The sequence below is a fragment of the Pongo abelii genome, chromosome 3, assembly GCF_028885655.2.
Source record: "Pongo abelii isolate AG06213 chromosome 3, NHGRI_mPonAbe1-v2.0_pri, whole genome shotgun sequence".
Taxonomy (NCBI): Eukaryota; Metazoa; Chordata; class Mammalia; order Primates; family Hominidae; genus Pongo; species Pongo abelii.
In genome coordinates this window covers 173,696,546-173,713,077 of record NC_071988.2, presented here as the reverse complement: position 1 = coordinate 173,713,077, position 16,532 = coordinate 173,696,546, and positions in this window count along the sequence as shown.

Genomic DNA, 16,532 nt, shown 5'->3' with positions numbered 1-16,532 from the left:
AATGAGATTATGTGCTTTACAGGAACGTGGATGGAACTGCAGGCCATTATCCTTAGCAAACTAACGCAGGAAAAGAAAACCAAATACTGCATGTTCTCACTTATAAGTGGGAGCTAAATGATGAGAATACGTGGACACAAAGAGGGGAACAACAGACATTGGGGCTTTTCACAGGGTGGAGGGTGGAAGGAGAGAGAGGATCAGACAAAAATAACTAATGGGTACTAGGCTTAGTACCTGGGTGATGAAATAATCTGTACAACAAACCCCTATGACATGAGTTAACCTATACAAACCTGCACATATATCCCTGAACTTAAGATAAAAGTTAAAAAAAAAAAAAAAAAAGTAGAGGTCTGGCTGAGGTGGGCAGATCACTTGAGCCCTGGAGTTAGATACCAGTCTGGGTAACATGGAGAAACCCCATCTCTACAAAAAGTACAAAAATTAGCCAGGCATGGTGGTACACACCTGTAATCCCAGCTACTCAGGAGGCTGAGGTTAGAGAATTACTTGAGCCTGGGAGATTGAGGCTGCAGTGAGCTGAGATTGCACCACTGCACTCCAGCCTGGGCAACAGAGTAAGACCTTGTCAAAAAACAAACAAACAAACAAACAAACAAAAAACAAACAAACAAAAGGTAGTACAAAAAAAGTAATGTATTTCTACTTGTCCCTTTGTTTGGAGTCACAGAGTTTTTGACATCCTGGGCAATGCACTGTGGTATGCTTTGAAATAGGTGACAGACACTTGCTTTTCTCTAGTGAAGTAGAAGGGAGACTATTAAAGGGAATATGGAAGAGAGAAACAGTCTTGTTTTCAGGTCACCTCTACTTAGTTTAGAAGAAGTACATATGAAAGTTGAGGAACTGGAAATAGAGTTCCTTAAATCTAAACATGCCTGTGTATCTCTTGGAAAGCCTTCATGGACCTCCAGATTTGAAGACCAGGGCCCTGTTGCTTCCCGGAGTGGTCTACTTTGGGCTGCAGACTGAGCCAAAATCCTCCCCTACGATAGATCCAGACAGCCTCGGATGATTAGGAACCACCAAAGGTTTTCCCCTTCCATCCTGCTCTGGACCTGCCTTTCTTCTCACCATGTCCAGAATATGAGCAGTGGCCACAGGGAGGGGACTGCTGTGGGACCAATTACTGCTGGATACTTTGGGTTTAGGAGCAGCCGTTCTGTTCACTGAGATGGCTCCATCTTCTTGGAATGGGTAAAATGGGGAATGTGCTGACCTCCTGGCATCTGTATTTTCAGCTCAATATCAACCCAAGGGACTTGCTAATTTTACATTCAATGACTAAGTCTAAATGAGTCAAAGCAGTTGGTTTCAGTAAATGAAAACTTTACCCAGAAACTAAGTCAAAGTAGGATACAAAATAGAAATGAGATTTTGCATTTATTATCCATTGGCTTGTTAATAGTACAGTTTCAAGATGCCAAACATTTTGCATAATTATACTTAATCCTCTCAATGACCCTGCAAGGAAGCTATTATTACTTCTATCTTAAAGCTGAGGAAATGGAGGCTCCGTGAGGATGGTTATCTTGCCCTTTGTCTCATGGCTAGCCAAGGGCAGACTCAGAGCCACAAAGCCTTGCAGTCTCCACCAGGCTCTGCTGCCCCTGCATCCTTTGCCCACCATGGCCACCACACACAGGAAATGCAGCTGCATCAATAATAAGCAGTTCATGAATCTTTCTTTTTGGCATTCTATGCCAATTATTTAGACTTATGAGTCATGTCCCAATTAACTATAGAAATTGAATAGCATGGAGAAATTCAAATCACATGTAATCCCCAAATCTCATTTTGGCCAACAATCTCAGCTTCCTATTCCATAAGGACTTTTAAAAGAGTTTCTAACAAGTGACAGTATTTGACAGATTCTATTTTCACCACCTTGCTTTTCCATCCCTACCCTTGGGTAGAGATAGTAGCATGCAGAGGGGATATTTGAAAGTTAAACAAGAAGAAGAAAGAGAGAGGAGAATCTAAGGATTTAAATTACATCTGTATAAGATGTAAGATGGCTATTGTGATGTTAGTCCTCACTTTGTTAACTTTAGGTTAATATCTATTTTAAATTATCTCCTTAGTTAAAAATGTACAATCAAATGCATTGATGGGCCAGGCGTGGTGGCTCACGCCTGTAATTCCAGCACTTTGGGAGGCTGAGGCGGGCGGATCACGAGGTCAAGAGATGAGACCATCCTGGCCAACATGGTGAAACCCTGTCTCTAATAAAAATACAAAACTTAGCTGGGTATGGTGGTGCGCGCCTATGGTCCCAGCTACTCAGGAGGCTGAGGCAGGAGAATCACTTGAACCCAGGAGGTGGAGGTTGCAGTGAGCTGAGATCACGCCACTGTACTCCAGCCTGGCAACAGAGCGAGACTCCATCTCAAAAAAAAAAAAAAAATGCATTGATGATAGCCATGAGGCCTAAATCAAACTGCTGAGCATTAACTGAGTTCCAGTTCACAGTCAGAGACTGCAGCAGACACCTCTGGTACCCACCTTCTCTCTCCCCATCATTCCACCTCAATCCACCTCTGACTTTAGCAGTAGCTGTAGCAGACAGCCCTGAGTAAATGCCAGACTCACCTTGTTCTGTCATTGTCCATCTCAAATCAAGGTTTCATGAGCCTTTCTGCAAGCCAGTAATGAGCAGGGTTCTCTGATGCCAAGGAGTACTCTGTCCACACAAGTGCACAGCCCCAAAGTCAGGGGCTCTATATGCTAATGCCCCTGGGGCAATGCAAAACCAATAGGAAGGGTGCCAGTGCAGAAATGCGCCAAATTCCCATACTTCAAAGTGACAATTCTGGGACATATTTGTACACTTTTCTGGGTCCTGGTATAATCAAGACCCTGTTGCCCATAGTGTGACCTCAATAACACACTCATATATTGGATTTTCCTCCTTCCCTGTCTTAATCTGTTTTCTCACTCCTCCTTCTGAGACCACCTCCCAGATAAACAATCTGCTTCCAAGTCCCTTAAACTTTGTTTTTGAAAGAATCCAAACTAAGACCCAGAATTACCAGATATTATTTACAAATGGGCCATTCTCCATGGATGCAGCTAAACAAGGCAAAAATTAAACAGCAACACAGATCATTCCAATAAGGCAGTAATTCCTGACTCACAAGTGGGTAAGTCGTGAGAGAGAGGGACACGTGCCCCAAAGGATGTGTATGAATCTTTAAGGGGGCTTTTTAAACCATACTCTGAAAATTCCAGTTTATCTTTGTGGAGAGTTGCAGAATTCCCTCCCTCTGAAAGAATCACAGCCTCATCAAGTCACTGTCTTGTCACCAAGACTGATGAAATGTGTTGTGTGGGGCACAAAAAGAAGGTTGCTGCAATGACAGCTTTTTAAAGACATCATTTTTTAGATGCAATTTGGTGCTTTACTCAATAGTCTTAGTTATTTTTAATTGTAGTTTAATTTAACTCTGGCCTTTTTGTCCCCATGCTTGGCTTGTTGGAGCTAAATAAAGAGAAAGCCTAAGCTTTTCTTTCTAGCATTTGTGTTGAACTTGAAAAGCCCTTATCACTCCTCTAGGCCCCTTCTTGCTTTCTAAATGAATCAGAAGATACCCATGTCATAGAGTTGCATCTCTGCTCTGACAGCATAAGACTCCTGACCTGTTTTTCCATTTTGTCTTCTAAAGAAAAGCAAAACTGTCTTTTCCCAGCAACTTTCTAGTAAGAATTTGCCAACTTGGAATTTGCACATAATTCCTTTAGCAACAGTCTGGAACCCTGCAAAATTTACAACTGCACAAGAGAGTTCCACGTAAGAAAAAAAACTTGCAGAGAATACTATCTTTAGTTAGAATAAAACACTGGACACAACAAATTTAAATAAGGCCTTTTGGCATATAGATTTAAACTGGCTTTATGGTAGGCATATATTTCTCAGCATTTTAGTTGCAAGCTTGTGGTTGTAGAGAATGCTTAAGCCAGGAATAGTAAAACCTGACACACATGCACACAACCTGACAATTCTGGGACATATTTGTACACTTTTCTGGGTCCTGTATAATCAAGACCCTGTTGCCTATAGTGTGACATCAATAACACACTCAATAACAAACCTGACACAAAGATAAACTGGACCACTGCAGAAAATATTAGTTGATCAAAGAACTCTTTCTCACTGAATCTGAATGCAGTGTCCGTATTCTTCTCAACACAGCAGTGTGGTTGATGTTCTTAAACTACTGGAAAAAAAGTCAGAGAAGGGAAATATAAAATAATATTAAGGCTACAACCATGAAGAAAACAAAGTCTTTGCCCGTGTGGAGCTAGTTTCCAGTGGCGGAAACACAAAATAAATTGATAAACACATACATATTTAATACTTGGAGCAGAGTTACCTAATGACATTCCTGTTCTCTGTTTCTCTCCCAAATTAACAGAATAATGATTTTTATCAGGGCACATGGCCTCCCAGCTAAAAGACCACATCTTCCAGCCTCTCCCGTAGGCTACGTATGGCATAGAAATAAATTCTGATTAATGAGATGTAAGCAGATATACTATGTAAAAGTATAAACTTTTGGAATTTCCTCTAGCAAGTTTTTTCTTAAAAAAAAAAAAAAAAAAGTGGCAAACTCTTCTTCTTTTCCACCCTGCTGCTGGGAAACTACTGGATTTTATGGCTGGAGAGACCCAGCAGTCGTCTTGAACGTAGAGGATGAGCACCACATTCTATACTCTGTGTTTGAAAATCTGGAAGAATCTTTAGTTCTCAATAACCATGGAGGCACTCTACTGGCCCGGGGCTGTCCAACTCCATACATTATTTTTTATTAAGAAATAAAAACATTTCTACCTTATTTAAGCTACTACTTTTCAAGTTTCTGTTATAACTTAACCTAATTCTAATGGATAATTTAAAAATACGTATACATACCATACATAATATTGAACTAGACACATAAGAGTGAAATAGATGTCCAAGAGCGGATATCAATTGATTATAGAAGAGAAGCAGGCTTCAGTGTTTCAAGTGGAACAAACAATTGTAGATTTAGATTTTGAAATTTGGCAGGAGTAAAAGCACAATTTTCTTTTGTGTTTTTTTCAATTTTTTGTGGTTGTAGATTGTATTTATGGGTAGCATCATCTCTGAAAGTTGCAGTGTTTGCACTGAGTAAATTAATGAATGGTTAAGCTGCTATATTAAATTGAGGTATTGTTTTATGTTTTAAAACAGTTTACAGAGCTATAAATTTCCCATTTGCATTGGGTAGTCCAAGGAAACATGTTTCATCTGCATTCTTAGCCCTCTTTGTCTTCGTTCATCAAAGCATCAGCACCATTGAAATGCCAGTGCTGCAATCCTATTCTCTTGTTTATAAGCACCAAAGCCAACTTGATTTGCATATTAGTTGGCATAAATTTGAATATTAATTTCAATAGGCATTGTCTCTAAATCCAGAAAATAAACACAGCCTGCTGCAATTATACAGATAACTGGTATTTAGGGCTCATGAGTGCCTAAAAGTTTTAAACCTTCTACATTTATACTCAGATTATTCTTATACATACTCACACAAACTCACTCACACAGTGGTCAAATTACAGGTTGTGAACTTTATAATGAATTTATTCTCTTCATTTATTTCCAGATTTCCAGATGTCAAAGTTTCTGGTTTGGAAGATCTGATGATCCAATTTCAGGAATATATTAGTCAGAACCACTTTTTTTTTAAGCTACAAATGACAAAAAACTAACCTAAAACTGCTTTAAGCTAAATTGAATTTACTGGCTCGCTCAACTCGGAAGTCCCAGGGTTGTCTGTCTTTGGGCACAACTGGTCTCAGGTGCTCAAATGATTTATCTGTCTCTACCTTTCTGCTCTGCCTGGCTCCTCTGGCTTCATTCTCAAGCAGATTTTCTCTACATATGGTAGCCAAGATATTCCTGCCAGTCCCAGTCCCAAGCCTATATTTTTCCTGCACCTTAGGATTTCAGAAGAATAAAGACCCTCTTCTCTAGATCAATCCCCAGGAGAAAAAAAAAATGTTTCTAGCCAGCCTCAATCAAATGCCCAGCCTGTATGGCTGACAGTCTTGCCAGAATCACATGCAGTGAGGAATTGTTCCCAAAAGGAAACAATGGGAGTGGTCAAAAAATTAAAGAAAAAAAAGCAATGAAGGAAAGCATAGTCATTCATTAGCTATTACTGAAATGAGAATGAGATCAACTTTTCACTGGGCTAGAAAATCTGTGTCCCTTCTTAGTAAGTTCAGGCTTCTCCCATGGGAAAACCACTAGGGAAATGGTGGTGTATACCAGTGCTTCTCAAATCTTCATGTGCAAGCAAATCACCTGGAGTTTTGAAAAATGCATATTTCTGATTCAGTAAGTTTGAGGTAGGGCTCAAGATTCTGTAGGTGGCACAAGTTTCCAGGTCATGCTGATTCTTCTTGTGCATGGGCCACACTTTGAGTGGCAAAGGTGGACCTTGATCATTGCTGAAATTCTGTCTGACCCCAAGAGTGCAGTTCCCTGGCTTCTTTTCTTCAGAATTGTTTCACCATCTTCACTTTGCCAGAGCCCATGGATAAAGCTGTCTTTACTGCCACCATCTGAGGGTTAACATGGCTAAGGTCCCGGCCTTTTTTAACCTCCTAGAGCAGTTTTACTGGCTTCTGCTTTGGGTATAAAAGAATCCCTAGTGGGCGAGAGCCTTCTCTGTGACTGGCACCTGTCGAAGCTGATACACTGTGCTGTGCAATTAGGCCTTGTGGCTGTTTGACTGCCTTTCAGTTTGCATTCTCCTAAATTACGGAGAGTTTAGAAAAACTGTACTACTGACAGCGCTACTTTCTGGACATACAAAATTACTTTTTGCATAATTTACACCAAATTCATAAGTCTTACTCAGCATCTGGGTGTTCTTGCTCATTTAGCATGCAGGTATATAAAAGATGTATAGACCTTCGCTGGGATGCTCTCCAGACATAATACCCATCAGCCGCATCCTGAACAACAAGAATTTCATCTAGGCTTTCACACAGGGACATGAGAATGTGAACAATGAGTGGAACAAAGCATTATTTGGCTGAACGTTACACTTCTGTGCCTCCCTCGCTGCTTTTTTGCAGGCATAACCTGACTTACTCCCCCACCACCTCCCCACAACTGAGCCCACATCAAACTTTCTGCTTGTTATCTCTGTGAAGGAGCAAGGAGTGAAGAAACAACCTAGCAGGATTGAGGAAAATCACATCATGTACTTTTCTCCAACATCTTTGATAGGTGAGTGACAATGAACTTCAAGGATGGTCTCAATGGGGGAGGAGAATTCTTGAATGGTACATGCGGAAGCAGAGAGGCAATCCCACTCTTACCTGGGAGATCTCAGGAGTTTATGGGCTGACTGTATGTAGAAGAGTATATGTAAATTTTACTTGGAGAAGTCATCTCCTCCTTCTCTGCTTTTCTCCCTCTCTGAGTCACTGCCCAAAAAGCAGCCATGCTGAAGAAGAAAGCAGGACATGTGGAGTTCAGGCAACACCAGCCGACTCCCTCACCGCACCCCATTCCCAGCCCTCCAGTTCAGAGTTGCATGCACCACCCTCTCACAAATATCTGTCCCGGAGTCATAGCTCAGTACACAGTGCCTAAGAAGACGAAAATGTCAGGCTAGTCAAGTGTTTGATTGCAGCCACTTGCTTGAGGTACAGGATTCAATTTCCTTTACGCAAAATAAGCCGTTCTTGGGAATCAAAAATTCATACCACATTTTGTGTAAATCTGATGGGAAATTTTGTCTGGGGAAATTCTTGCAACTTAAGATATGCAAATTCACTATTTGATTGTAATGCCAACCCACGATCCAGTGCTATTACCCTGCCTCTTATAAGATGAGAAACTATAAACACCAGTATATTAAAAATGTATCCACCAAAGTAAAATTAGTGCTCAGCAGACGCTTATTTTTCTAGAATTTTATTTCTCAGATGGTTTGGTATAATTTTTAGTGGTATGTATTGCCAGCCTATAATAAATATGTAAGCCTATCAAAACCTGATAGAAAACTCCATCAGATAATACACTGGGAACTGGGGATTAATTCTATACTAGCCCCGGGGGATGCACCTCGTGACCTAATAGAATGTTTCCAATTCTAATTTCTCTGGTTCTGTGAAATCAATTTTTCTACAAACTATAACCAGTACATGAGTATTCTGCAAAAACTAATCGTATTGGCATAATAAGCATGTCAGGTTACGGTGAAATGGACATTCTGTTGTTCTTTTATTGAAACTAATGGGCTACCATTAGAAGGAATAAAATACTGGAAATGATAACAGTTTATGGCTTTGATTTTTTTAGCTTTTTAAATTTGATGGTATAGCATATTGGCTCTCAATCTCCTTTTATGAGTATTTGAGTTTGACCCTGTTAAAAATGACAAAGAAATTGCTACGAAAAAGCATTTTCTCACTATCTTACCCTCAGCAGTGCAGTCGAGAAATAGCCATGCTATGGCATCTTCATCTGTGAGGTTCATATGTCAGCAGCTGCTGCTGGGAAGGTTCAGTGAGGGAGAAGAGTTACGAGGATAAGTCTCCTGCTTTGTAATGTTGACAAATTAGCCGATCTCAGCTCTTCGTCTCAAAAATACTTCTACCCAAGGAGAATCAGATGAAATTGAAGTTGGTCATGCCAACCCAGGATGACCTTGAATGAAATAGATCTCTCTGTTTACCAGGCATAGAGATTACAGTGGACTCATCAATCAGGAGGCCACCAGTGTCATAGATTTACCTTACTCATTTGAACTTCCCAGGCATTGGAAGCTAAATCCTGATTGTTAATTATGATTGTTGTTGTTATTTGATGGGATTCGGAAGCCTCTCCCAAAACGGATGGGCTTTCATGTTTGATACTTTCACAATTGTGGCTGATAAATAATTTGGGGACTATATATTTAATGTGTGACTCCCCCATGAGCCTATAAGTTCTATGAAGGTAGAACTACATTTGGCCTTTCTAACCATACAGCTCCAGTTGCTAGCCAGGTGCTCAGTAAGCAGAGGGTCCAGTTTGTTCAATAACAGTTTTCACATGTTGTCCTGACATAAAATATTATAACACTTGTTGTCCTGACATTAAAATATACAGTCACATTAAAATATCATATGTTGTCCTGACATTAAAATATACAGTCACTCTCTCAGTAAGTACGTGTTAGATGGACGAATGGATGAGCCAACACTGGGCCATGCTTGGAAATGACACTGGGTTTGGATCAAAAGAAACTGGATTGAGTCGTAGCTCTGCCCTGTATCAGTTATATGACTTGGACAAGTGACTTAAGCTCTTTTCTTCACAGTGAAATAGGAAAAAGAGAAATACGATGTCCATCACATTGTAACTTCTCAATAAATATTGATTTTCTTCTTTAATTAAGTCAGCACTATCCAATACAGGAATATTTCATTGTATTGCACTTTGCTTTATTGCATATTGCAGATATTGCTTTTTTTTTTTTTAACAAATTGTATGTTTATGGCAACGCTGCGTCAAGCATCTTTCAAGCATTTTTCCAGCAACGTGTACTCTCCTCATGTCTCTGTGTCACATTTTAGTAATTCTCATAAATATTTCAAACTTTTTCATTATTTTTAAACTTGTTATAATGATCTATGATCAGTCTTTGATGTTACTATTATAATTGTATTGGGGTGCCATGAAACATGCTCATATAAGATAGCAAAAATTCATAAATGTGTGTGCTCTGACTGCTCCAACTGACTATTTCCCATCTCACTCCCTCGCCTCAGGCATCTCTATTCCCTGAGACACAACAATATTGAAATTAGGTCAATTGATAACCCTACAACAGCCTCTAAGTGTTCAAGTGAAAAGAACAGTTGCATGTCTCTCACCTGAAATCAAAATCTAGAAGTGATTAAGCTTAGGGAGGAAGATATATTGAAAGCTGAGACAGGCCAAAAGCTAGGCCTTTTGTGCCAAACAGTTAGCCAAGCTGTGAATGCAAAGGAAATTAAAAGTGCTACTCCAGTGAATACATGAATGATAAGAAGATGAAACAGCCTCATTGCCAGTATGGAGAAAGTTTCAGTGGTCTGAATAGAAGATCAAACCTTACAACATTCTTTTGAGCCAAAGCCTAATCCAGACCAAGGCCCTAACTCTCTTTAACTCTGTGAAGGCTGAGAGAGGTTAGGAAGCTGCAGAAGAAAAGTGGGAAGCTAGCAGAGGTTGGTTCATGAGGTTTAAGAAAAGAAACCATCTCTATAATATAAAAGTGCAAGGTGAAACAGCAAGTGCTGATATACAAGCTGCAGCAAGTTATACAGAAAATCTATGTAAGATAATTGATGAAGGTGGCTACACTAAATAATAGATCTTCAATGTAGAGGAAGTAGCCTTTTATTGCAAGAAGATGTCATCTAGGACTTTCCTAGCTAGAGAGGAGAAATCAATGCCTGGTTTCAAAGCTTCAAAGGACAGGCTGACTCTCTTGTTAGGGGCTAATGCAGCTGGTGACTTAAAGTAGAACAGTGCTCATTTACTATTCCGAAAGTCCTAGGGCCCTTAAGAATTATGCTAAATCTACCCTGTCTGTGTTCTCTCAAAAGGACAACACAAGAGCACATTTGTTTACACCAAGATTTATTGAATATTTTAAGCCCACTGCTGAGACCTACTGCTCAGAAAAAAATGTATCTTTCAAAATATTACTGCTCATTGACAATGTTACTGATCAACCAAGAGCTCTGATCAGAAAAAAATATATCTTTCAAAATATTACTGCTCAGAAAAAAATATATCTTTCAAAATATTACTGCTCATTGACAATGTTACTGATCAACCAAGAACTCAGCATAGGTCTAAGGGACTCCATAGGTTTTAGAATCCCCTTGTTGGGAAATTACAGAAATGGCAAGTTATATAGAACTTTCAGTAACTGTTCTGGGATCTTCAGCCTCTAGGATTAATGAGTATATTTCAGTTCCTTTTGTGAATCATGTATTCTGGGGCTGACCAACGTGCATTATTTTAGTAAGTTATCACCATTTGGATGATTGTTAACTTCTTTAGAACCCAGAACAGTTATCTAAATAGCACACATCTGATATGAAATGACTTTTCCTTTTCACCCACGAGAGACAGACCCCTGGAGAACCTTCACCTTGTCAGAAGAACCATAATTTTACAACACCACTTGGCTACATTAAAAATTGTGAAGCCAGCAAATGCTTTTTTACTTATGACATAAGTAACTCATAGTTGCTTGGACTTTTTCCTAGTTTTGGTGAACAATATTTTAAGCAATTTTGGTCAACCTTTTTAAATTTTGGATTTACATTTAAATTTGGGGGAGATAAATATGTTTTGTTCAATTAAGATTACAGACTCTCACATTAGTCTTTGAGCAATGGATAATTTTTCCCTTAAGGTGGGAGGAAAATGGCATGGTACATTTTCACTGGAGTCTAGAAAAAATTAAGAAGAATAATTATTTTTGACACTTTACCTGGAAAGGGGTCATCATTTAAAAACTCGGATGAGTTTTCTCAGTATCTACCTACCATTTAAACTTGTAGTCATGAATCATTCACTCAAACCACAGTAGGAAACTGCATTGTGAGCTGATTTCTAAAGCATTTTGTATACATAGTAATATCAGAGCTCATGATCACTACAGGAATCACATGCGTACTGGTTACCAAATACTCAGTACTGAACATTTCAAAAAACTGAAAGGCGACCAAATCTGTATTTTTAATTTGTTTGAATCAGTAGTAAAACTAAGTTTCTCTAAAGATAAAGCAAGTTCTTTTTTCACTACAATATGTGTGAAAGGACCAATAATACCTAATTGGGCAGGCTGGCAGACTGCTGTTCAAAGACAGTTGAATTACAGCAGCTATAATTTTGTCCCTTTTAGGTTACCTTACGAGTTTTCTTCTTTATGGATGCCCAGAACTGGCCTTTCAGAATGTGCCTAGATGAGAAATTCATTTCTAGTCATTATCACCACAACTTTAGCTAGGAAACCAGCTCTGTTCCAAATCAGGACGAAGTAAAAGCATAGGTTTTCTATAGGCAGATGCAATTTTTGACTGGCTGTCCTCAGAAGCCATTGCCCCTGGTTGCCGGGTCTTTGCTGATGGAAAGCCAAGCCAGGCCACATTATTAGGTAGCTCAGTAGCAGTTAATTATTAATTCCAGTGGAGAGTGGTTCATGAGATTACTGTATATGCTGTTACAACATGATTAACTCTCTGCTCATCAATTCAATTTTTTTCAGAAGTGTTGCTGCAAATATGGCATAAATTTCCTGGGCACAGCATTCAGTTCCACCTTATTATGCAGCATAGCTTCAAAGATATGAGGTTCCATGTCTAATCTTAATTTAATTTTAGAAGTTAGCTCTCTGGCTTGCTACAAGCTGCATTCCATTTCTGATGTTATCCACAATTCTGAGACCGACTAGAAATACCTGTGTGGATTGTGGTAGAAAAGAATAACCCTGGATCTGGAATAAAAGTGTAACCTCAGAAATTTCCTAGCATTGAATCACAAGGTCAGGAAATCGAGACCATCCTGGCTAACATGGTGAAACCCCGTCTCTACTAAAAAATACAAAAAATTAGCCAGGCGTGGCGGCGGGCGCCTGTAGGCCCAGCTACTCGGGAGGCTGAGGCAGGAGAATGGCATGAACCCAGGAGGCAGAGCTTGCAGTGAGCCAAGATCACGCCACTGCACTCCAGCCTGGGCGACAGAGCGAGACTCGGTCTCAGAAAAAAAAAAAAAAAAAAAAATTCCTGGCATTGTTGAGTCTGTGCTGCAACAAAGGTAGCTGGATTCCACAGCACAGTTTACATGTGGGTATCAGCATTTGTACACCCTCAGAATCTCCTATGAAGAGCATCACGCCAATTGCTAACATCTCACAATTCCCAGAACCAAGCCACTGGCCTTTCAGGAGAGAACTCTGTGTTCAGAGAAGTCCCTCTCTATTAGAGGAAATAAGTAAGTTGATGCCTTTTTAATCTGAGCAGATGCATAGAATTTCCTATGGGGGATCCTCACAAGGATGTTTGTACTTGAATGTTTTTCTGCAAGAGAGAAGGAAGAGCCTGGTGTTCTTCTGGATCAAAAGTAGGGGCTTTTCATTAATTCGTGATGAACAGCTATGTATCAAATCTATATCCACTTAAAGAGGTGGAAATTACTCTCTTGGTTTATTGGACCAGACAAGGACTGTGGGTCTCATTGGTTCTTAACAGAGCCTCAACAAAGCCATAATTACAGAAATTCTTCCAGGACCATGGACATTATTTAGGCTTTCTATTACCTAGAATCCTCACCAGGAAAATTATGTGCAAACGCAAATCAGACATTTTCCTGGGATTTATTTGTCGAGTGTTGCTTGGAAAGAATTCCCACAGCATAAAAATTATGCTTGGAGAAAAGAATGGAAGAATCAAAGTGAACCATGCTGCTTTTCGCAGGAACAAAGCAATATAAAAAATAAAGCCTGCGAAGAACTATTTTCCTCCCCACTGCTACTCTCTTATCAAGGCATCTTCTTTCCATTTGTTGACCAGCCTCAACGTCCAACGGCTTCTTGGACCAATACTGCCACACTTCCTGCCTCTACAGAATTTGAAAATATGCTGAAGCTAACAAACAAGGAGTCTTTATATAAGTACCAAAAGTCTTTATATAGGTACATATTTGTGAGCGTGTGCGTGAATGTGTGCACACATACACATGTGGGAGCGATGAAGTTTACTTCATGTAACCTGTTAAGTGAAAATAACATTAAGCACCTCAAATTCAAGCTGCTAATTTGTTCCTCCATGATTTGGTGAAAACTTTGCAAAATTATCCAATTGCTCATTTAGAAAAAGAAACATTCAAGAAGAGGCAAGAAAAGGATTTAAAAGAATAAAGGAGAACTTACTCTACTCAACTTTAAAACTTATTATAAAGGTGCAATAAATCAAACAGTGGGATGGCAGCACTAGGCTATACCAATGGAGCATAATGAAAGCATACATCAAAAAATTACATGTAGTTTCTGCCTTGAGAGAAAGAGAAAGAGCACTCATATGTGTTTGTGTGTGTGTGTGTGTGTCATAGTTTATGATAATGTTGGAATTGTGTGATAGAGTAGAAAGAGTATGAACTTCAGAATCAGATAAATTCAAACCTGGATTTGAATTCCAGTCCATGCACTCTTGAGCAAGTTAATACTCTTACTGAATATTAATTACCTAAAATGGAATGGGGATGGTGATATGTATCTTTAAGGTGTGAGGATTTGAGAATCAAATGATATCCTACATGTATTACTCAAGGTTTTTAGTTACAAGTGGCAGAGACATACTCTGGCTAATCTGGGCAGATGAGGAATTTATTCAAGGCTCTTGTGTTGCTTACAAAATTTCTGAGAAGGGCAGAGAAACAGTCTTGGGAAAAGGGAAGAACAAGGAAGGCTAGACAGCAACCAGGACCACAGGAATTCATGCCCCCAAAGAGCATGTGAGGACTGCCAGCCCCACCACTGAATCCTGGGTGTCACTGCTGGCATGGCCACATATGCTCCAAGACAGCAGTTGTTGCTGGATCACTCATCAGAATGGCATTGGCTTGGTCCACCCTCTTTGAATCAATAGATCCAGTTGTAAATTCCAGAGAGGGTCTGTTGATTGGTTGCTCCTAACCTAAGTGCAGAGGAGTCTAGGAAAATAAGTTCTTGGCATTTTCAAGTTTTATAGTGAAGGCAAGCTCTCCTTCCCTAGCAAGATTCATAAGGTAGACAATTTATCAAATGCAGGAAGGAATTTCAGATTCTGAGTCACCTAGAAAAGGCACAAATCCATTACAAAACATATCAAAGCACCTGATACATAACAGATATTCAGGAAATGGTGACAACTGATATTTTCACAAATCAGTGGGGGAAAGGAACAATTCATTATTCAACAAATGGTGCTGGGACCATTTGTTATTTGGAACAAAAAAAATCTAAAATTCACCAAAATAAACTCCAATTGGATCAAAGATTAAAAAGAGATTTTTTAATCAAAGATTTAAATCTGTAAAAAATAACTTGACCCACTGTGCCCATCAATTCAGCCTCCAGATCCACCTGGAAAGGATGTTAATTTAAGCTCAGTGGGTTTTCTAATGGTGTCTCTTCCAGTTCTGGAAACACAGGAGAGGCCTACAGCCCATCACTTAGAACACATTCACATGCCCCACTCTTAATTTTGCATCTGACCTCCAGTTGAAACCCTTCTCTTTTATTTACTGAAAATAAAATGTTAAAATAGTTTCTCACATGCTTAACTTCTACAAGTCTTTCTTTGGGTCATTCAACCAGCGTTGTGGATAATGTTACCAAGAGTGCTTGGTGGCTTGGATTCTATGTCTCCACTAAACTATAGGTTTCAAAGGCAAGGGGCTTGTTTTACATATCTTTTTTTTTTCTATTATGCCTGGTACAATGCTTTCAACATAGGAGGTGCTCAATCCATGATTAAGGAAGAAAACGGAATTGCTGGTTAGCTGTTTCAAAATGTCTGGTAATGGTTTCAGCTTTGAGCACTAACTCAGATAAAGTACTAACATTTCTGATCCTCAATTTCCTTTTCTTTAGAACAAGAACACTTACATTGCCCTTACTCCCCCAAAACGTCACATAACAAATATTGATCATTTTGGGCTTGATGAAACAATTCATAGGTGACAGCTCTTAAGATCACAGATGGACAGCTTTCCAGAAGGTATACTACTCTTTCTCTTCTCTTATCTATAATCTTTACTGTTCCCAATTTCCATCTGCCACTTTTATGTCCAGTTCTGAAAAGCTAGTCAAGGATGAGTGAGGCTGGCCAAAAATTTTTCTTTTCTAGCTATGTTTCTTGGCGGTTACATTTTTCCTCTTAATTTATTGCTTTTCACTATTGTTAGAATAGATATGTGATCTCAAACATCAATTTCCTCATGACTTAGGTGAATCTTGCTTTCTTTTTTGCCATCTAAAAGATCCTAATATTATTTATTTAAAGTTGAGAGAGCACTTTGTGTCTCTTGGATGCAAATAACTGTGAGTGTGTATATTATTATTATTTCTATTGCCCAAAAGGAAAAACTTCATTTCTTATAGATACAGTATATTTATTTTTAAATGTTTAGAGAGAAAAAAAAACCATTAGCCATGATATATCCCTAAATAACACATGAGTAAGGGTTCACTGTGTCTGAAAAATTCTACTCTGCTCCAGATCTGAAAAAAGACCATTTGTCTGGCCTCTCTGATTCATCCCTGAGAATGAAAGGACCAAAAGTCAGTTCCTTTTGGTACAAACTCTCTTTCATGTTTTATTTTCTAATGCACAGCTAATTTCTAAATTAAGACCATGCTTACAAGAAAGGTTAGGAAGTTATTCACTTCAATCCATTAGTAAGTCTGTTTTTGATTGAACTTTTAAATAACTTTTGA